Genomic DNA, 22500 nt, shown 5'->3' with positions numbered 1-22500 from the left:
TTTATTTTTAAATAAGTAGGAATTATGAAATAGGTGTCTTAGGCTACAATGTAAATATATGCCCAAAAGTATGTAATCTGTCACCAACCACTGAAACCAGGTGGGGCAGTGATTCTTATCTCCGTGGGAGATATTCTCTGCTAATGGGCCATCTGTTAAAAACCAGATGGGCAATGTTCTGTATCTTTCCCATGACCCATACTTCATCCAGGAAGATAGCTTCTGTTAATGGGCCATTGAGTCCCACTGCATGACTGATAAAATTACATCATCCCATTGTGAGATGCTCCATCCAGGGGAAGGAGCCAAAGAATTCCTACATAGATAAAAAATGAGATTTGGAACACCAAAGCAGCCCTTACCCACCAGTTTCCAGAGGACAACAGCTACCAGACCTTTCTACAGGATCACTACACCAACAAGACGACTTCATCTGGACTGCTACAAGCACCGTAACTAGTGGGGTGTCAGGCTGTATTCTGACTCTGTCAGGGGTTTTCTTTTGTACTACTGCATGTATTTTATTTTTGTCTTTTTCCTATTAAATTGCATTTCTGGCTTGGAGTCTCTCACTGGTTTTGCTTTCAAAACCATTACACATAGATATGAAGTAGGAGTTTTAGTTTTAAATAAGAATATACTATAAGTGCCTTAAGAGAGTAAAAAGCCCTAAAATCTAGCTAAAATTCCAGCAGCCTAATATCATATCAACTGGTGCCAAGTCCAAGACAGAGACACGGCAACAAAAAGCGCTTTATTGTTCTCAACTTCATTTTAAATACCCATCTTAATGTTCCTGGGCAAGCACTTAGGATTGGTTGAAATTTCTCTGACCAATAGCTTCTGCAGCTTAGGCTGGAACTCACTGGGTAAAATTCCTGTCTGGTTCCAAATCTGTCCTGTCATTACTCCCTGGAGGCCTGTCTGTCAGACCAGGCTGCTTCTACCATGTGTGGCCAAATGAATTGCCCAGCAACAAGCCAGCTTGTGCTGTGACAATTCCCTGTTTCTTTTTGAATAATTTGAAAAAAAAAAAAATTCAAAATGCAAATATGCAGCTTGTTCTCTGTTATCTTACCTGCAAGGATCCTTTTGAATGCAAGATGCCGTGCACAGCATAAGGTCAATTGGAATGAGACTTTTACCTTGCTTTATTAATTTGGCTTTCTTGGATGGTGATGAGTTCCATGTATCTGAAGCTGCAGTGCTTATGTTCATGAGCACTTGAGTAAATTTACTACCCTCTGGTTTTATATGTCACAATTTGACTGCTTGAATATAGAATCATAACTCTATAACCGTAAAACTTTACACCTCTTCTTTTAGAATTATAACTTAATAAAACCTTCCACTTTAGAACTGTGCAAAATTCCAACTTAGTAAAACAGACAATGTGTAAACAGGAAAGTATTTTGTAAACAAACAACTCTGTTATTTCACTGTCCTGTAACTCTGTGAGGGAGGTGAGTAAATTGTCCCAATTATTGTTCTAAACCTTGTTCCACCACATCTGATTAGGAGCTCTCAGGAGGATATCGTCTATGGTTTTATGCAGGATGAACACATCTGGCAGGCACCCAATGCATTCCTGTGTCTGCGGTTAAACACTCGTACCCCCGTCCACAGGTGATGAGATTCCAAGGACCCCCCCACTTATTGGTGTCAAGGTCTCGCACCATCACTTTGGATTTAGGTAACTGTTCATCACCAGATGATTATAATGTCAGGAAGTGATTTAAAATAACTGAGTTCTTGAAGTTTTCTATTAATCTCAAATGATTGTGTAAACAGGTTTTGCTATCCTGCTCTATGGGGTCTCAACGCACATTCCTCCCTTTTGTTTTTCAAGTGTAATTTTTAAGGTGCCATGTGCTCTTTCCACGATGGCTTGTCCTGTTGCTATTTTTGCAATGCCAGTGCAGAGTGACACACCCCAGAGCTGTAAGAAATGTCTTGTTTTTTGTGAAACATATGCAGGACCGTTATCGGTTTGGATGATATGGGGAATACCTAAAGAAGCAAAGGCAGATTGCCAATGTGCAATGGCATCCCGACCCTCTTCTCCTGTGTGAACTGTTTTCCATATTGCTGATGAGAATGTGTCCATTGAGACACGTATATATTTTAAACTGCCGGATTCAGGTATGTGTGTTATATCAGTTTGCCAGATTTGCAAAGCACGCAGTCCACGAGGGTTTACCTCCATCTGCAGTGGTGCAGTGTGGCCTTGGCAGTCAGTGCAGCTGTTAACAATGTTATGAGCTTCTGTGTTTGACAGCTGAAACTGCCACTGCAAGGCTCAGACACCTTGGTGGAAGAAATCATGTGACATTCTTGTGTTAACATATCTGGCTGTGGTGCTCTCCAGGCAGGAGCCGCTTTCTTATCTGCTTGAGCATTGCCTTCTGTGATGAAACCTAGTAAATTTGTGACTTCTAATGTGTAAGACATTAATAAGAGCAATTTCTGGCTTATATAGCAAGGCACAGAGTTTTAAGCAACTTAAATAGCTGTGCATTTTCAACTTCCTTCAACAGTGCTCATTCTAATCTTTGAGAGATATCAGCTACGTATGAAGAATCAGTTACCACATTTAGAGGAGTGTGAGGAAAATGTTGAAAAGCCATAGCTGCAGCTTTTAGCTCTACCATTTGAGGTGGTTTACTCTCATATCCCTCTAGTGTTTGCCAGTCACTTCCCTCTTTCCATGTTGCAATGGCTTTTCCTGTTCTTCCAGAGCCATCTGTGAACACTGTAACACCCTTTAATGGTGCGCAGCTACTCAGAGGTTTCTAAGAGAGAGTGCAGTTTCCCCACTTAGCTTAAGCAGTCTATGGCTTGGTAAATGATAAGAAATCTGTCCTGAGAAACCTTGCAAGGCACTTTGCAAGGCTGTGCAATTTGCAAAACATCATTCAAACTGTTGTCATGTCACAGGAATAACGATTTTTGAGGAGTCCCTTGCATTTAATTGTAAACTCCTGTGATGACATTTGATAATTAACTGTGCAATTAACTCAAAGATGGTGGGAGCCATCTTTTTGGGCTGGTGAGGCAAAAACATCCATTCTAATACATGCAAAGGATCACGCCAGTGTGAATTCCACTACCCAATAGTTCCAGTCAGATGAAACTTAATGATGATGATAAATACAGTTATACACACCTCTGGGCATATTTGGTGGACTTGTTTGTTTGTTATGGCTTGCTTTACTATCTCAAGAGCAGCTTTTGCTGCCGAATTCAGCTTTCTAGGTGAAGTTAACACTGGATCACCCTTTAAAAGATGGAATAATGGTGCCAATTGTGAATCAGTTAATCTTAAATACTGTCTGACCCAATTGATAGAGGCCAAAAGTTTCTGTGCCTCATTTAAGGTTTCAATTTTAGTTGAAAATTGAATGGTTTGTTACTGTATGGTCTGATCTAGAATTTTTAGCCCCAAATATTTCCATGGTGCTTGCTGCTGCACCTTTTCAGGAGCTACTTGCAACCCAAATGTTTTCAGTGCCTTTAATAAGATTGGCTGAATTTCTATAAGTTCTTCTTTGGTTTGGGTTGCTACCAAAATACCATCGATGTAATGGTGGCAACATGCCCCTGGAAATTGCTCTCTCACTGATGACAGTGCTTGAACCACATACCACTGTCAGATATTTGGACTATTTCACATGCCCTGTGGAAGCACATGACATTGATAAGGTTGCCCAGGTGCATCATTATTAATGGAAAGCAATGTAAAATCAAACTTTGTGGCATCATCTGGGTGTAACGGAATGGTGAAAAAACAATCTTTCAAGTATACAATTAGGATGTCCCAAGAACCAGGTATCATTGTGGGGATGGCATACCTGGTTGCAAAGCATCCATGCTTTCCATTACAGCATTAATTTTTCTTAGATGATGGAGTAACCTCGACCTTTTAGATTTCTTTTTTATGACGAATACTGGAGTGTTCCAAGGACTCATAGATGGTTCTATGTGCCCTTGAACCAGTTGTCCTTGAACAAGGGTTTTGAAGGCTTCTAATTTTTTTTCTGTTAGGGGCCACTGGAACCTACACTGGCTGTAGAGTGAGCCATTTCAAAGTGAATGTGGGATACTGTTTGCCCTCTATTACAATGGCCCTGCCAAAAATCCGTCCCCACCCGGACTCCCCATGCTGATATTTCCAGAGTGTACAAAAACACCTTGTAATGTAGCACTGGAACTTCCCAAGAGAAGGGCACTTAGACCTTTCCCTATGGGCCCCTGGGCCTAGAGGTGGACTCTATGTACCCCTAATGAGTTTATGGTTACTATGGCTGAGGTGTAAACATCCAGGCCAGCTGATCTCCTTATCATTGCTGTGAGCTGGTCACAAAGGCTTGTGCTGGTGTTGGGGGTTAGGGTTTGTTCCCTTACCTTTTTTTCCTCTCTGGAGAATTTTTCCCATTAGTATGCCAAGGAAGCCAGCCGGGCTGCACCCTATCTTGATGGCTCAAGACAAAGGGATGGGTGGAGGCTGTCTCCCTCTTTCACTCACCGGTGGGGTCAGAGGCGCAGTCCAGGGGCTGCTCTTCAGCTGCCCCACGCCAGGAGCCAGGTCTCTCTGTTGTGGGACACTTCACTGCCATCTTCTCCACTCCAGTGTGATACCTCCGAGCACGCAGCTGAGCACCAGGACTCGCACGATGAGCAGGGAGCCCTTCCTCCACCCTTCTCCCACCTGGAACACTTCACTGCCGCCTTCCCCCGCCTCCGCTCCAGCCTGCCACCTCCGCAGCTGCGCGGGCCCTGACCCGCCCTCCAGCACCGGTACCGAGCGCAGGCAGAGAGTGTCTGCGGCTGAAAAGGGACTGAACAGAGTTATTTGTTCTGTTTGTTGTTAATTTTCATAGCTGCTGTTGTTTCTGTTTGTCTGGTTAGATATATTAGTAAACAGCTGTTATTCCTACCCCCATAACTCTGCCTGAGAGTTCCTGATTCAAAAATTATAATACTCGGGAGGGAGAGGGTTTACATTCTCCATCTCGGGAGGAGTTCCTGCCTTTCTTGGCAAATACCTCTCCTCCAAACCAGGACAGTCTCCCAGGTGCCCAAGTCCCCAGGTCCAGCTCTCAGCAGCCTCCCCCCGGCTTTCTAGCCCGGCTTTCCCCAGCTCTGCCCCGGGCAGGCACTCGGTGTTTCCGTGGTGCCCCTGCCCCGCTCAGCTCCCTGTGCCCTGCAAAGGCGCCCAGGCTGCTCTCGGTGCCCCTGGGTGTCACTGAGCGAGGCAGTGACGAGCCCCGGGGCCCAGGCAGAGCCCTGAGGGACACCCCTCGTCCCCGGCCTCCCGCGGGACACGGAGCCACTGCCCACAAGGCCCTGGCACGTCCGGCCGGCCAATTCCTCCTGCCCCGGCCAGCCCAGGCTGCAGCCCCAGGGCTCTGCAGGGCGGGGCTGGGGCTGTCGCCTGGCACCGTGGCCAAAGCCTCCCGGGGCTCTGGGCACGGCAGCGGCTACAAGGCCACGAGTCCGGGGCTGCTCCGTGCTGCTTCCAGGCTGTCCCCTCTGCTGTTGGGTGCTGGGTGTGGCCCTTTGTGACACGGGTGTGTGTCGGCCCTCGGCCCTCGGTGATGCGGGACATTGTGGTGCTGTCATGAATGAGAATGTTTGAGATCGCTTAAAAGTTGCTGGCAAGGGCATGAACAAAAGCCAGTTTTAATATTAAGCAACAAAGCATAACCGATTCATTGGCAAGATTCACTCTACTGCCTACAGGAGAGCTAAGGCACAAGGGAAAACAAGCATCAACAAAATCCAGGCAACCAAAACAGAAATGAACTGAGAACTCTCTGGGGAACTGTGGGTGGGTGTGTGCTGTGTTCAGGTGCATTGGACAAAAGGCAGTGTGGGCAAGGATTAAAAGGAACATGGACTAAAAACTTAACAACACTGAACAGCACTTTAACTTCTACCTTAATCAGTAACTTAACTTGTACCTTAGGCCCAGCAATTCAACAGAGGAACAACACTGAACTTATATCTAACTTAACTTATAACTTAATCTTAACAATTCAACAGAGGAATAACACTTAACAGCATTTAACCTAACTTACAGCTATTACTTTCAAGTTGTATTTAGCAACTTAACTGAAAAACAACAGTCAGCTTGTGACTCACATTCAACAGCTTAGCAAAAGAACAACTAGAAGCATTTAAATAAGTCCATAACTAGAAATGAACCTTGCTTACAGGCCTGAGATATCCAAGGTACTTCCACATCTAGGAAAGCAGTGTTTGCTATAGCTTATGTGCAGGGGCATACACACAGATAGGAACAGTCAGTGCAAGCAAGGTACCTGTGAAAAATTCCCCTCAGAGCTCAGTGAAATCCTCCCTTCAGATGTTTTTGCATCTCCTGCTGGCCAAAGGATCGGGCCTTGGAGAGTAAGGGGATCGGCCCAGGACACGTGTTTCCATGATCCTCCAGGCACAGCAAAGTTTGCTGGCTCTGAGAGGCCCCCTCAGTGGGACACTGCTGGTCACAGCCCACGGTGGCCCAGGGGAGCTCAAAGGTCTCCTTTTGGACTTCTGTTGATAGAGTCAAAAGAGAGTGGGCTCCAGTCATAACAATATTTCATCCCAGCTACAGTTTGGGTTGGCACTTTCTCTAGAAGTGGGGGAATGCATCACCACACTGGGATCTCAGGGGTGCCCATGGCCTGGGTGATGTTGGCCCGATGCCAGACACCCACCAAAGCCACTCTGACCCTGCCCCTCTCAAGCTGGAATAGTAGAGAGAAAATTTAACCAAGAGATCCTGGATCAGATTAAGATGGGGAGAGATCCTCACCAAACAGCGAAACGGGAACAACAGACCCAGCCTGGACACAGCGAATGAATTTATTAGCAACCAAATCACAGCAGGACAAGGAGAAGGGAAAAAAATCTCTTCAAACCCCATCCCCCCACCCAATGGTGGTCACCAGGACCACGGATCACCAGGGATCTGCCCAACAGGGGTCACTGGGGATCATCCAACAACAATCCTCCCATGGGGGATGGAGCTGGAGCAGAGCACAAAGCTCTTCCCACACTCGGGGCACTCACAGGGCTTCCCTTAGTGAAGCCTCCATTTGTGTCGGGTCAAGTTAGAGCTCGTGGTGAAGCTCTTCCCACACTCAGGACACTCATAGGGTCTCTCCCCAGTGTGGATGCGCCGGTGTCTGATGAGGTGGGAGTTCTGCTTGAATCCTTTCCCACAGTCGGGGCAGCAGAAGGGCCTCTCCTCTGTGTGAATCTGCTTGTGTTTGAGGAGACTGGAGCTGGTCTGAAACCTCTTCCCACAATCAGGACACTCATAGGGCTTCTCCCCAGTGGATGTGCTGGTGGACTCTCAGGTTTTTGCTCCATTCAAAGCTCTTCCCAAATTCCAAGCAGGTGTACGAACCTTCCCCTGTGTGGGTCACTGGTGCTGCATCAGGATGGAGATGTCACTGAAGCTCTTTCCACATTCCCCACACTTGTAGGACCGTTCCCCAGTGTGCATCCTCTGGTCTTGCATCAGCTGGGAGTTATGGCAGAAATCCTTCCAAAATTCCAGGCACTTGTGGGGCTTCTCCCCTCCATGAGGCTGCTCCACCAGCTCTGAGCTCTGCCTGGATCTCCGGCCGCCTTCCCGGCTCAGGGAGGGTCTCTCCTCCTCGCAGCTCCCTGGGCTGGGTTTGCAGCCCCTCCTCCTGAGGGATCTCCGGGGCTTTTCCTCCTGCTCCATCTGCCCACACCTTGAAAACGAAAAAGCCTGGTTTGGGAAAAAAATAAGAAGAAAATGCCTTGGACTAGGGTTCCCTCCTTGCACAAGTTCATCTTAGGGAATCACTGGGCATCTTGTATCTCTAAGAACCTCACAAACACCAACACTCGGCCCAAAAATCCTCCAAACATAATAACACAGAAGAAAAACTCCCTAACAGCCAGATTCAGCCAAAAGCTACTGCAAAATATTAAAGATTCAGGTCTCATAAAAAGCCAAATAAAGCTCAGAAACAACAAAATTCACCACTGTGAGTCATGGATCCCCCACCTCTGTCACCGGCTGCATGTGGGGAGGGCAATGCTCCTGGGGTTGGGGGGCAGCTGCAGATACAGCAAGGAGTGGAACCTTTTGCTGCTTCCTGCTTCTTCTCCTCCTCCTGTGTCCCTACTATTTCTCCCACTCCTCTTCCTCGTACTCTTCCTCCTTCTCCTGCACAATCCCACCTTCTCCTCCAATGTCCAGCATTTGACCATTTTGTCCTGCAACCCTGCTTCTCCTTCCCTTCTCCTGCTGCCCCCAGGCCCAGCACCCACTGCCAGCTCCCTCTTCCCCCCAAACCCACAGCATCCCAGCGCAGGGGCAGGGATGGAGCTGGGGCAGCTCGGGCTGGGGCAGCGCTGGGCTCTCGGCCGCTCCCGCCCGCACTCGGTCCCCACTGCAGCCGCTCCCACCACGACAGCGCGGGGGAGCCCGGCCTTGGCGCTGCCCCCTCCCACCTCCCCAAATTCCCCTCGCGGGGGGCGCTGGGCCCGGGGGGTGCAGGTGGGGTCCAGGTGGGGAATGCTGGGAGCTGCGGCTCTGCCTGGACACTGCTGAGTCATCAGCACCGCGCGCTCTCATTGGCTGAGCGCTGCCCGAGGGGCGGGGCCGCACCAAAATGGAGGGCCCAAAAACGGGGCACCACAAAGGAAGGAAGAACAGAAAGTGTCTTTACAAACAGATGCTGGGAATCCGCTTGGAGATAGGGCCAGGGACGTGTACATAAGGAAGTGACAGCAGAAGCCATCGGGTTCAGAAAATGTTATTAACTGACCACACAGACTGCTGCCTAGCCAAGGTCCTGCTAAATTCATGAGCTCCCAGGACAACAAAGACTTAACAGAGCCATGGATACCGTAAGCTATACAAAAGAGGGGTGCACATTAAGGGGGCTCCAGCACCCATCAGTCTCAGATCCTTACACCATCTTGAACCAGGTTCCCTCCTCACACTGACACCATTCAGTGTTTGATGTCAAAGATGCTTTCTGGAGATGCCCACTCACACAGCATGGAAAACTGTATTTTGCCTTTTAGTGGGAACAAGAGGTAGAAGGGAAAATGATGAAGATGTGGACGCTTCTTCGGCAGGGATGCACAGAAGCACCAGCCTTACTGGGGCAAGCCTTGCAGAAAATATCACAAGAATTTACCCCACCCCATTAACCCATTGCATTAATGCAGGATATGGATGACTTGCTCCAATCAGGAGGACAAGAAGAAGTGGTAGAAGAAGCTTCTGTGAAATGGCTGAATGTTTAGGCTAAAAAGCATCTTTGAGTATTTAAAAAAAAAAAAGCACAAATGGTGAAGAAAAAGTTTAAATATTTGGAAAATATTTTGACTGAATTCTGTGATGTATTGACCCAGAGAGGGAGCAGGGAATCTCAGAAGCAATCCAAAACTAAAAACGAGTTGCAAGAAGTCTACGAATTGATAAGAAATTGCAGGACATGGATTGAAGATGCACTGTTCTAGCCAGAACACTGAATGACTTCTTGAGCCCAGATAGCCTCCATGCTGTGGTAAAGATGGGAGAAAAAAACCACAATTTCAGAAAATTAAAAAAACAAATGATTGATGCTGCAGCAGTGGCTCTACCAGACTCAGAAAATAAATAAGAATTATAAGTGGATCATAAACAGGGCCATGCCCAATGAAGTATTGTGCGCAAATATTTAACCCAGTGGCCAAATTGGCCTCTTTTTCGGTAGAATTGTGCAGCCACATCTTTAATAGGACAAGAGGCCCAAAAACTGAAGGCAGGAGGATCTCCTGTGGTTCAAGTCTGACACCAAGTTAAAGCTCTGATAATGAAAAGTGCCTCTACATAGATGAGCAGTGCTCAGTAATTACAGAATGAAACTTGTTCAGTGGCACAGAAGGATTTAGAATTGAGGACAGGGGAAGGGTTTAACCCAGCCTCCTGTTTGAACAGCCTGCACAGGGGCTGGGAACAAACCCATGGCTGCATTCAAGTGACAGAGCTCCAGAGCCAGGACAGGAGAGATTGATGAGACATTCCCTGGCCTGAGGGAAAAAATGTGTTTATGGATGCGGCTGCAAGGGCAGGAGAACGGAAAACAGTTCCAAGACACACTCTGATTAAGGAAAGGGAATTACACCAAGACTTACACTCTGCCTAAGGAGTGCAGAGAAGCACCACTGGTGGCCAAGTGCCGTGGCCCATTCCAAGTGTCCCTGAGCACAGAAACAGCCCCAGCACAGCTCAGCACGGGGGGACCCCTCACCCTGGGCTCAGGGGCTCTCAAGCCCCACAGATTTGCACTTCCCGGCTGCAGCACCAGCATGGGAGGCCCCACTGAGCCTGCACTGAAGGCAACGCAGCAGCAGCCAGGGCTCCACAGCGGGGGAAGCCCCTGGGCCTGCCCACATCCTCTGCTCAAATCCTCTGCCTGGGCACCCTCCTTTGGCATCTCCAGCCACTGGGGCCAATCCTTGCTGCCACTGCTGCAGCTTCGCTGCTTTCTGTGCCTGCACTCCCACAGCTGCTGGGGAACACAATGGCACAATTCCACTCTGGCTCTCAATTACACTCACACACTGGGCTGGGGGAGACGGGGAAAAACACAAAAAAACCGGGCAGGTAATGGAAAACATACCTAGTTTAATTTTTTAAAAATTTTCTTTCCCTAAGCTGGCTTTGTTTGCCTTAGCCTTGGGGAAAGGAATTTTAAAGAAGTTTTTTTTATGGGATGTTACACACTCAACAGAGATGAGTTTAACATCTCAACAGACTGGGAATGGCCCAAAAGATACTCACCAAGATAACAACCATTAACAAAACATCAAGGACCATCTGGAAACACCAAGCAACATCCACCCCAGACACAGCCCCATGGTATAGCTGGAGACACCTGGTGTGGAAAACGCTAAGAAGGACATCCAGGAGTGAAGACCTAATTAACATCAGAAGAGGAGAAATCCGGGTGCAATCGGAAACCACATAGTGAGGACGATGCACATTGGAAGCAATGTACATTAAACCAATGGGCTTCAGTGGGATCAAACTGTATAAAGTTTAGGAAAATTCTAGTAAAACTCACCTGTCATGAAATTATTTTCTCTGCACACTTGGGCAATGTATAGATGAAATTATTTCTGTCACACATCCTGGCCCGAATACAATAATGACTTGACTCTCTGACACTAAAGCTATCAAGTTCAAAGCAGATTTGTGGAGCGACACATGTGAATCATCCAATGGCTGCTCAGGATGAGAAGCACAGGTTCTAGTGGGGCAGGGGAGGAGCTTCAGAAATGCATATTAACACTGCTGGAGTAAAGTACACATCTACCATTTGAATTACAGAATTAGATTAGAAGCTGTCTGTGAAATAATAATCAACCCGACAGATGCACCTCCTGATCTTGTTCCCAAACAAGCTACACCAAAAAACACGGGACATTTGTAAAAATTGAAATTACTCCAGATGCTGTTTACAAATAGATAATAACTGAAGAGTGGTGAAAAAGATAAAAAAACAAAGTAAGTAATTAGCTCATATTCCACTCCAAATGTAGAAAGGATGGGAATAGGACTCGTTCTGGTTGCTCCTGGCAGACCATGACCATAAACGAATGCAGTTCCTCCTCTGATGAGCTGCAGCAACTCTCATCTTTTTCCCATGCACGACACCTTGCTGAGTGCAGCTCATTCAGCAGCTGAGCAAGGGGATGCAGGTGGCAGCCAGGCCTCCTGATCCAGAAACGGCTACAAAAGGACAGGGAGTGAGGGCACTGAGAATAATCCAAAAATCAAAGAGGACCCAGGAAGAAAAAACAGAATCAATGAGTGAATCTGCTTGGAGATAGGGCCAGGGACTTGCACATGAGAAAGCAATGGGAGAAATCTTCAGTTTCAGAAAATGTTACTAATTGACAAGGACTGCTGCTCAATTCCTGAACAACAAGAAGGAGAATCACTTAACACAGCCGTGAATATCGGATGTTATACTAAAGAAGGGGTGCATATTAAGGGGGACACGCAGCAGGCGGATCGGGAAGTCTGAACCTCTAAAGTGCCTCAGCCAGTGGAGAAAGGGAGAGGGAGATGCGGCCAGGAAAATGAGGATAAAAAGGAGGCTGCGTTTTAGAGACACCGCATGGAAAATGCCGCATGGCCTCTCCCTTTGTTTATCAATAAAGTCACGGTTCCAGGACTCCTCTGTCTCCTTTGGACACACAAAACTCTGGCCACGTGAATTTTCCTGCACAGCCCCGGGGCCTCTCTCAAACATCCCTTGCCCGCCTCGGGCTCCTGCCGGGGCTACACGTGGCTCCCGGCTCCATCTCGGACTCATCCCCACCTCCCACCGCCCTCAGCTCCTGCTCACCCCGAGCTCCCGGCGGTTCAGGACAGCAGCGGTTCCTGGGCCCGATGCCCGGGCCGGGCCCAGCGCGTGAGCCGCTCCTCAGGCGAGGTTTCCGAGAAATGGCGGAGCTCGGGGAAAGGGAGGGGAGCCCGTGCCGTGTACAGAGCCCGCCCCTCGCTGCGATTGGCTGATTGTGCTGTCACTCCTTGATCTAGCGCGCTGATTGGGCAGAGCGGGGACAAGCCCGGCCCCGGTGCCGCCGCCGGGGCGCCATTTTCAGAGGTTCTGTGTTTCCCAGGAGCGGCGGCAGCGGCCGGAGCCCGGTGAGGCGGCGGCGGAGCTCGGAGGCGGCACCAGCGCAGGTGGGAACCGCGCTCGGTTCTGCGGGCGCTCGGGGCTCGCTGGGGGCGGCAGGGGACTCTGGCGAGTTCGCTATGCCGTGCCCGGCCCGTGATCCCCTGGGCTGACGGCACTGCGGGAGCGCCTGCCCGCGGTCTCCTTCCCGCTGGCGACAAGGCGGGACCCGCGGCCGGAGCAGCGCTGGTTCGTCCCAGTTCCTGTGGGTAGCACAGAGATGGCTGCCCTGTGCCCGGCATGCTGCGCTGTCGCCTCCTCCGAGGTCCGCCGCGCCTCACCGGGCTCCGGCCGCTGCCGCCGCTCCCTGGCCTGTACAAATGCTCTGCCCCTTGCTCATTTGCTGCGCCAGGAGTGCTCTAACGGCGGCATTGGGCCTGGCTTGTTCCGGTTTTGCCCAATCAGCGCAGACAACTAGAAGTGACAGAACAATCAGCCAATTAAATTATTTGTCCAAGTTTAGGACAAAACTGGGCGAAAGCCTCCAAAGGAGTCCCCCAAAATAAACCCCCCTCACGATTCCCCCCCCCCCCCACTGGGCTCGGAGAGAATTTTACTCGGGGGGAAAAGTGGAAAAAACTTGTTTATTAACAAACACAAGAAAAACACTTCCCAGCAACAGGAAAGTACAATCCCAGATGACAAAAGAACTGTTTTCACCAAAGTGAGAGACGGTCGCTGCTGGGAAGGACGAGAAGCTTCTTGGGCAGGCTCCGGAGGCAGTCTCTGATGCTCAGGTCCCGTCCGGAGCCGGTACAGATCTTGGAGCTGAAGGAGAGAAAGGGGGAGGGGAAGGCAGCAGCAGCCAGGGCAGAGCCGGGGCAGCAGCAGCAGCAGCAGCAGCGGGCAGAAGCAATAGGGCAAAAGCAGCGGGGCAGAAGCAGCGGCCGGGGTAGCTAGCGCAGCAAGCAGCAGCAGCAGCCGGGGCAGCAGGGCAAGCCAAGCAAGCACAGCCCCCGGGGCACCACCCCCCCAGGGGGGGAGAAAGGGCACCGGCGGCAGCTCCATGCAGACAGCGAGGTGTGGGAGCGGGAGAGGAGCAGACAAAACACCAACCCAGGACATTCCACCCCTTATCCCACATCGTGAACGTTACACACGATTGGGATGTACACCCACTCACTACAACGTAAAAGCTTTCATCCGACTTCCGCAAACCTTCATCACTTACACATTTCCTCTCATTTCACTTACTCAGACCTTCAACACTTACATATGTCTTTCTGTCTCATCCTACAATCAGTTCTCCCTGTGGTATACACTGTGTTGTTCCATCTTCCTGCATTATCCACCACGTGCATCCTGGTCCTTGAGCAAAGACAATCCCACGAATGGGTTTGCCTGTACTCGAGGCAGGATTAACCCATACTGCCTTTCCTAACAGACCTCTGACATGGGCCACTGGGACTTTATCTCCATCCACTATATTAAGGGAGTCAGACTGGGCAGGACCTGCCCGGTTGATGGAACCTCTGGTGTTAACTAACCAAGTAGCCTTTGCTAGATGTTGTTCCCAGTTCTTAAAAGACCCCCCACCTAATGCCTTCAAGGTGGTTTTCAGTAATCCATTGTACCTTTCCACTTTACCTGCAGCTGGTGCATGGTAAGGGATGTGGTACACCCACTCAATGCCGTGTTCTCTAGCCCAGGTGTTGTGGCCAATCGCAGCGAGGGGCGGGCTCTGCACATGGAACGAACTCCCCTCCCTTTCCCCGAGCTCCGCCATTTCTCGGAAACCTCGCCTGAGGAGCGGCTCACGCGCTGGGCCCGGCCCGGGCATCGGGCCCAGGAACCGCTGCTGCCCTGAACCGGCGGGAGCTCGGGGTGAGCAGGAGCTGAGGGCGGTGGGAGGTGGGGATGAGTCCGAGATGGAGCCGGGAGCCACGTGTAGCCCCGGCAGGAGCCCGAGGCGGGCAAGGGATGTTTGAGAGAGGCCCCGGGGCTGTACGGGAAAATTCACGTGGCCAGAGTTTTGTGTGTCCAAAGGAGACAGAGGAGTCCTGGAACCGTGACTTTATTGATAAACAAAGGGAGAGGCCATGCGGCATTTTCCATGCGGTGTCTCTAAAACGCAGCCTCCTTTTTATCCTCATTTTCCTGGCCGCATCTCCCTCTCCCTTTCTCCACTGGCTGAGGTACTTGGAAGGTTCAGACTTCCCGATCCTCCTGCTGCATGTCCCCCTTAATATGCACCCCTACTACGATGTTAATCTTACTGCTTTCACTCCGTTCTCTTATTATTTCCTCAAGAAATGTCTTTGCAATATTTTAATAACTATGATCTCTATTTCTTTTCCTGGTTCCTCTTTGCTTTTGGGATTATTCTTCGAGGAATGTTGCATTTGTCTTTACAGACGGGCTGTGAATGTTCTGGTAGCTAAGACCAGGCTGAGAGATAAAAGAAACAACGGGATGGATTCCACTGATTGTTGAATGGAGAACTATTTTTGCCTTTACAAACAAACTGTAGTTTGGCTGATAAGTGAAATTGGATATGTAAAGATGAAAGAAGTAATGGGGAAAAACAATAAATTCTCTAAGAACTAAAAGGGAGGGTTAGGCATTAGAGGGAAATCTCAAGTATCAGGTGTTCCGGGAAGTCTGTAGCTCTCAAGTACCTTAGCCAGTGGAGAAAGAGAGAGGGAAATGTGACCGGGAAAGTGGGATAAAAAGGAGGCTGCGTCCTCCAGAAATCTATGAGATCACAGAGGAATGGCCCATGGCCTCTCCCTTTATTCGAATAAAGCAAAGAAGGACTCCTCTGTCTCATTTTTGGGCATAAACCTGTGGTGTTTGTGGATTAATTTTCCTGACATTCTCAGTGACCTCACTGCCTGTCCTTGCAACCTAATTCTGTAATTCCAATGATAAATGGATGCTTTTGCCCCAGCACTGTTAATTACCATTTCTAAAGCTCCTCTCCTGGCTCCAGAAACCGCTGCTTCTCTTGCAGAGCCATTGGATTACTCATGTGGTCCCCCCACAATCTGCTTTTAACTTGATACCTTTAATGCTAGATAGTGAAGGCATTACTTGATTCTTGCCAGGATGTGCAACAGAAATCATTTCATCCACACATGGGCCGAGTGTGCAGAGAAAATCATTCCATGGCACGTGAGTTGTACTAGATTTTTCCTAAATTTCATCCACTCGGAAGCCATTGAAATCCACTGGTTTGGTGTGGATTACTTCCAAATTGTGTAGTTCTTAGTATTTGGTTTACTATTGGACCCGGGTTTCTTTGCCTCTGATTCTGTCCATCTCATATGAATTAGGTCCACACTCCTGATTTTCCATCTCAACTTTTCCCAGACAAGGTCTCTCCAGCACTACCCAGAGCGATCTCTGAGGTGGGTGCTCCTTGATGTTTCCTGATGGTCGCTGATTTTTTTGTTGATGGTTGTTATCTTTGTAGGCATCTTTTGGGCCATTTCCAGTCTGTTGAGATGTTAAACTCATCTCTGTTGGATGGTGCAATATCCCTTTAAAAAAAGCCTTTAAGATTCCTTTCCCCAAGGGAAAGGCAAACCAAGCCCGAGTATGGAAATGAAATTTAAAAAAATTTTAAGTTGCTGTACTTTCCAGTACCAGCCCAGCTTTTTTGTGATTTTCCAATCTCCCCCAGCCCAGTATGTGAGTGCAATTGAGAGCCAGAGTAGAATTGTGCCGTTGTGTTCCCCAGCAGCTGTGGGAGTGCAGGCACAGAAAGCAGTGAAGCTGCAGCAGTGGCAGCAAGGATTGGCCCCAGTGGCTGGAGATGCCAAAGGAGGGTGCCCAGGCAGAGGATTTGAGCAGAGGATGTGTGGGCAGGCCCAGGGGCTTCCCCCGCTGTGGAGCCCTGGCTGCTGCTGCGTTGCCTTCAGTGCAGGCTCAGTGGGGCTTCCCATGCTGGTGCTGCAGCCGGGAAGTGCAAATCTGCGGGGCTTGAGAGCCCCTGAGCCCAGGGTGAGGGGTCCCCCCGTGCTGAGCTGTGCTGGGGCTGTTTCTGTGCTCAGGGACACTTGGGATGGGCCACGGCACTTGGCCACCAGTGGTGCTTCTCTGCTCTCCTGTTCTAGCTCCAGAGCTCTGTCACTTGAATGCAGCCATGGATTTGTTCCCAGCCCCTGTGCAGGCTGTTCAAACAGGAGGCTGGGTTAAACCCTTCCCCTGTCCTCAATTCTAAATCCTTCTGTGCCACTGAACAAGTTTCATTCTGTAATCACCGAGCACTGCTCATCCATGTAGAGGCTCTTTTGGTTATCAGAGCTTTAACTTGGTGCCAGACTTGAACAATAGAAGATCCTCCTGCCATCAGTTTTTTGGGCCTCTTGTCCCATTAAAGCTGTGGCTGCACAATTCTGCAGACAGTGAGACCACTCTGTCCAGTGGTTTAAACATTTTAGCTTGAGAATTCCTTTGGTATGTCCCTCTTTAACATCCAGATGCAATTCAAATTTATTTTCTGAGTCTGCAAGGCCCAAGGCTGTGGCATCAATCACTTTGTTTTATAATTTTCTTAAGTTTTAGTCTTTTTCTCATGTCCATACCATAACATTTAGGCTATTGGGGGTTAAAATATAATAAAATATTTTTGCTAGAACCGAGAATCTTGAATCCATGTCCTGCAATTCTCTATTAATCCTCAGAATTGTCCCAGATCCATTTTACTACTGGATAATGCTACTTCTGAGATTTCCTGCAGTGTTATTTGAGTATTGGAAGGGATAAAATTGCACACACGGAGAACGAGCTGGGCCCGGTCATCTTGGAGCTGTGCTAGGATATTTTTAGGCTGCGTGGGCTGTGTGAAACTGCAGAGCTCAGCAAGCAAATGGGGGAGGGAGGCTCGGCTGGAACAGAGCCCAGCTGCATTTCCTTCAAGCTGCGTGGGCGGCTGGAGGGAAGCAAAGCTTCTGAACTTCTGAGATGGCGGCAGCGCCCTGGCCAAGCTGTGACTGCGCTGGAGAGGGGGGAAAACTCAGATTTTCGCAAAGGTTTCTCTTTCTCCTGGCCATCAGGGCCCTTAGTTGAAAACGGGGGGGCTTCAGTGGCTCCCCCACCCTGCCTGGCCAGGCCGCATGGGGAGGGGGGCCGGGCCAGGCCAGACTGGCTGGCTTTATCTTCAGATACCAGAAGTCAAAAGAGAGAGTTTCACTTTTACCCATGTGATTAATGGAGGCAAAGTAATTTTTTACTTGGTTACCCAAGCTGCCAATTACTAAATCAACTTTCTGATTGGTTCTAGCATCTCACAGAAAAAAGTTTTCAGCGAAAAACCTTTGTGTGAGTGTGTCTGTACTTCTCTTCCTTGGGACTTCTATGTAAAACCAGCACATTCCACCCCTCACATTCATGAATCACATTTCAGAATTGCTATCAAAATTACACTTAACTTACTACTTGAAACAGAAAGATTTAACATTAGCCACCACCCCTAGATATTTCACCATAATTTCTACTTCATCCTTATAATCTAATACATGCCTTGCTTTTACTCCTCTTAATTGATCCCATTTCACACCTTTATTGATTTTCTCTTGCCCGCATTCTCCATCAAAAATGTCTTGGTTTAATTTAGGTTTGCTGATTTTAATATATTTAATTTTTCTTTGAGATGGGATTTTGGAGCAAAAACAAGGCAGGTCTAAAACTTAAAAGGGTATAAAGAAGAAATTTATTAATAACACAGGGAAACTAAGAAATTTGGAATAAGATTTCCAGATCAATCCTTCCTCCCCCACCACCTTCCATGCTTCTTAACAACAACATACAGAGACACTTCAGTCAGTCTGTCACTTAAGTAATCATTTCAGTTCACTCTAGAGAGGGAAGTTCTTTTTTGTTTTGGCCATAGAATTCTTTTTTTAAGAGAATAATAAATTTCTCTTGTGTCTACACTTTTACAATTTGCATCCACCTGGGAAAATCTGCAAATCGTGGAAATTTTTTAATTTTCACAGTCTTTTCAGATCTGTGTTATAGGTTATGCTAATTTTCATGGGGTATTACTTTTAAGGGCAGACTGCTCAAAGGCACAAGTTTACTTCATCTCTTTTTTTCATCGCCTCTTCCTTGGAACTTTTATGTAAAACCCGCACACATTGCCATATTCATGTTACTATTTCCAATCACAAAAGGTTAGTATGTTACAGTTTAACCTAGAAGTTGTTTTTCAGTTTTCTTGCAGTGGAAGATTCTGAGATCTTTTCTCTACTTGCAATATGGCTTTTTGTTTGTCTGTGAAACTATTTTTGCTTGGTAAAAACATCTTTTGTTTGAGGTGGATTTATCCTTTGCTCTAAGTGATAAAAGCCCCTTCCAGTTCACTTGCTCTTTGCCTTCTTATTTATCCAGTAAAACTCACTCTTTTTTTTAAAACTCATTCTTTTCTTCTACATCAAAACTTGCTATCATTTCTATACCTTCTTCAGATTCTACATTCAAAGATCTTTCTGTTATACATACATATCTGTGAGACCTTCCTGTCAACTCCTTATCCTCCCAACAGTCCACGTCTTTACCACTTTCCCTTCTACCTCATGTTCCCACTCAAAGGCAAAATACAGTTTGCCATCCTGTGTGAGTGGGCATCCCCAGAAAGCATCTTTGACATCAAATGCTGAATGGTGTCAGTGTGAGGAGGGAACCTGGTTCAAGGTGGTGTAAGGATCTGAGACTGTGAGGTGCCTGGGTTTAATAATCTCATTTATTATTCTTCTGCACCATTCTATGGATTTCATCTCATTTATTATTCTTCTGCACCATTCTATGGATTCCATCTCATTTCTTGACTGGCAGGATAAGAACATTATAGGGAGAGATTCCTGGCTCCAAAAGCCCTGCCTTTAGCAGGGACTCAATAACAGGCTGTGAGCCCTTCTTTCCCTCCCTTGGAATAGGGTATTGCTTTAGACACCACTTGTCCTGGTTGCTTCAAAGTACTTTGGAGAGGCTTCATGTCTAATGTTCTCTATTTTCCTGGAGCTACCCACACTTTTGTGTTCACTTCAGCATAGGCTTTTCCAGACATTTGCCAGACAAGGGCATAACTCTATCACCTTTAAAATATTAATTTGCATTCCCAAATTAGCCTTCAAATCCCTTCTCAGTAAATTACAATCAGAATTAGGAGCAACTAAAAGCTCATGCATTTCAAACCCGTCCCCCACATCTTCTAACACTGGTGGAATAAAACACACCAGCTCATCTTTCCCCCTTATCTCCTGAATGCTGCTGTCTAAATCCTTTCTCGATTTCCCTTATTGCCCCCCGGGATGTCCACGTCCTTGATAACCTTTGGGAGAATGTGCAAACTCCCTCAACGTGCTCCCAAGGGACCCTTCAGAGATATTTTGGGATTATCATCCCTTTTGCTGGCAGCCCTTCCTGGCTTTCCTGTTCTCCCCTCTTGGATGCCCTGCCATGTTTAGTCCCTGAAGATCCCACTGTGCTCACTGATGAGATTTTCAGTGCTTTCTGGCTGCCGACACTTCCCAGCCCCCCTGATCTGTCACTCGTCTGTCTCCTGGTCACTCTCGGGTGCCCAATCCATGCCCGGTGCCGCCGCCCCCCAAGGGAGCCGATCCCCCAAACTGGGTGAGGCACCTTCAGCTCCACTCGCTGCCCCTGCCCCGGATGGTGCGGGGCGCTGATGGCTCAGCAGTGTCCAGGCAGAGCCGCAGCTCCCAGCGTTCCCCACCTGGACCCCACCTGCACCCCCCGTGGCCCCAGCGCCTCACATGAGGGGAATTTGGGGAGGTGGGAGGGGGGCAGCGCCAAGGCCGGGCCCCCCCGCGCTGTCGTGGTGGGAGCGGCTGCAGTGGGGACCGAGTGCGGGCGGGAGCGGCCGAGAGCCCAGCGCTGCCCCAGCCCGAGCTGCCCCAGCTCCATCCCTGCCCCTGCGCTGTGGGTTTGGGGGGAAGAGGGAGCTGGCAGTGGGTGCTGGGCCTGGGGGGCAGCAGGAGAAAGGAAGGAGAAGCAGGGCTGAAGAAGAAGATGGTCAAATGATGCACATTGGAGGAGAAGGTGGGATTGTGCAGGAGAAGGAGGAATAGTAGGAGGAAGAGGAGTGTGAAGAAGGGCAGGGATACAGAAGGAGGAGAAAGGGGAAGCAGCACAAGGTTCCACCCCTTCTTGTATCTGCAGCCTCAGCCCCAGAAGCGTTTTCCCCCCCCCCAACCTCCCCCCCTCCATATGGATTGATAGGGGGATCCACGATTTTCACAGGGGTGAAACTTGGTGATTCTGAGCTTTCTTAGGTTAAATGTTGGTCTTTGTTGGTTTTTTTTTTTTGCAGGTCCTGACTATATTTTGGATGGGATTTTTGACGAATCTTCCTGTTTGGGGAGATTTTCATCTGTCTCTTGAGATTTCGAGAATTTTTAGTTTGAATCTTGGTGTTTTGGAGGCTCTTACGTACACGAGATTGCCAATGATTTCCTGATGTGCACTTGGGCAAGGACAAACCCCCAGCCCAAGTCGCTCTCCTCTTGTTTTTTCCCTATCCCAGGATTTTTCATTTCCAAGCTGTGGGGGAATGGAGCAGGAGGAAAAGTCCCGAAGATCCCTCACGAGGAGGAGCTGTAAACCCAGTGCAGGAGGCTGTGAGGAGGAAAGACCCTCTCTGAGCCGGGACGGCAGCCGGAGATCCAGCCTGAGCTCAGAGCTGGTGGAGAAGCTTCATGGAGGGGAGAAGCCCCACAAGTGCTTGGAATGTGGGAAGGGTTTCAGTCACAGCTCCAGCCTGATCCGGCACCAGAGGATCCACACTGGGGACAAGCCTCATGAGTGTGGGGAATGTGGGAAGGGTTTCATCCGGAGCTCCCATCTGATTCAGCACCAGAGGATCCACACTGGGGAGAAGCCCTACGAGTGTGGGGAGTGTGAGAAGAGATTCAGAGACATCTCCAGCCTGATCCAGCACCAGAGGATCCACAGTAGTGAAAAGCCCTACGAGTGTGGGAAATGCGGGAAGAGTTTCTGGACAATGTCTGATCAGATGCAGCACCAGGTTATTCACATTGGGGAACAGCCCTACTCCTGCTTGAAATGTAGCAAGAGCTTTGGGTGGATGTCCAGCCTGAGAAGACACCAGCGCATCCACACTGGGGAGAGGCCCTACAAGTGTCCTGTGTGTGGAAAGAGCTTCTCAGACAGCTCAAACTTGACCAAACACCAGTGGAGACAGCACTAAGGGAAGCCCTGTGAGTGCCCCGAGTGTGGGAAGAGCTTCATGCTCTGCTCCAGCTCCATCCCCCATGGGAGGATCGTGTTGGATGATCCCCAGTGACCCCTGTTAGGCAAAGCCCTGGTGGTCCATGTTGGGAAGACAGCTGGCTGTGGCTGCTCTGCATCATCCTGTCTCCCTATGGGCACCTGGATTTACGCAGGGGCAGGAACATCCATTGGGATTCAAAGCGACAATGGGAATTCATTGGGGAGATTGGATTTGTTGGCTTTCAACACCAGAAAATCTTCTGTGTTCAGTCCTGTCTTCTGTGTGCATCCAGATGCTGAATGGTCTAGGAGGTCTTTTCCAACCTCAGTGATCTGACGTTTTTGATTTTCTATTACTAAAGGGTGTCTTATTCAGGAAAATGGTGATGGACTGGGGCAACGACCAAGATTTTGGAGACAGTGGGGTGGAAACCCCTCCAGGAAATGTTCTTCCATTCCACCCTAGCACGTAGACAGCTGGCACAGACACAGAAATTCTTTTCTTTTGGCCTTGATTTTCTTTTGATTTCTCTTCATCTCTTTAAAACATCCCACACTAAAATAAAGATACTGA

The 22500-nt window shown here is 48.7% G+C and overlaps 1 long non-coding RNA gene and 1 pseudogene across 2 annotated transcripts; one reads left to right on the top strand and one right to left on the bottom strand.

Moving 5' to 3' along the window:
• The window catches only part of LOC130266042 (zinc finger protein 883-like), a 222077-nt pseudogene that overhangs the window by 159121 nt on the left and 40456 nt on the right, over positions 1-22500 (top strand).
• Positions 6850-13157, bottom strand: LOC130266210 (uncharacterized). Of its 2 annotated transcripts, none has more exons than XR_008842763.1 (2): positions 12396-13157; positions 6850-7765 (listed from the first exon to the last, which is right to left on the bottom strand). It is a non-coding gene; the product is annotated as an uncharacterized LOC130266210 (long non-coding RNA). The 2 variants fall into 2 exon arrangements; XR_008842764.1 differs by having other exon boundaries at positions 6850-7748.

The sequence above is a fragment of the Oenanthe melanoleuca genome, unplaced genomic scaffold (genome assembly GCF_029582105.1).
Source record: "Oenanthe melanoleuca isolate GR-GAL-2019-014 unplaced genomic scaffold, OMel1.0 S001, whole genome shotgun sequence".
Taxonomy (NCBI): Eukaryota; Metazoa; Chordata; class Aves; order Passeriformes; family Muscicapidae; genus Oenanthe; species Oenanthe melanoleuca.
Note: the sequence above shows the minus strand (reverse complement) of the source record. Positions and strands in the feature narration are given on the sequence as shown.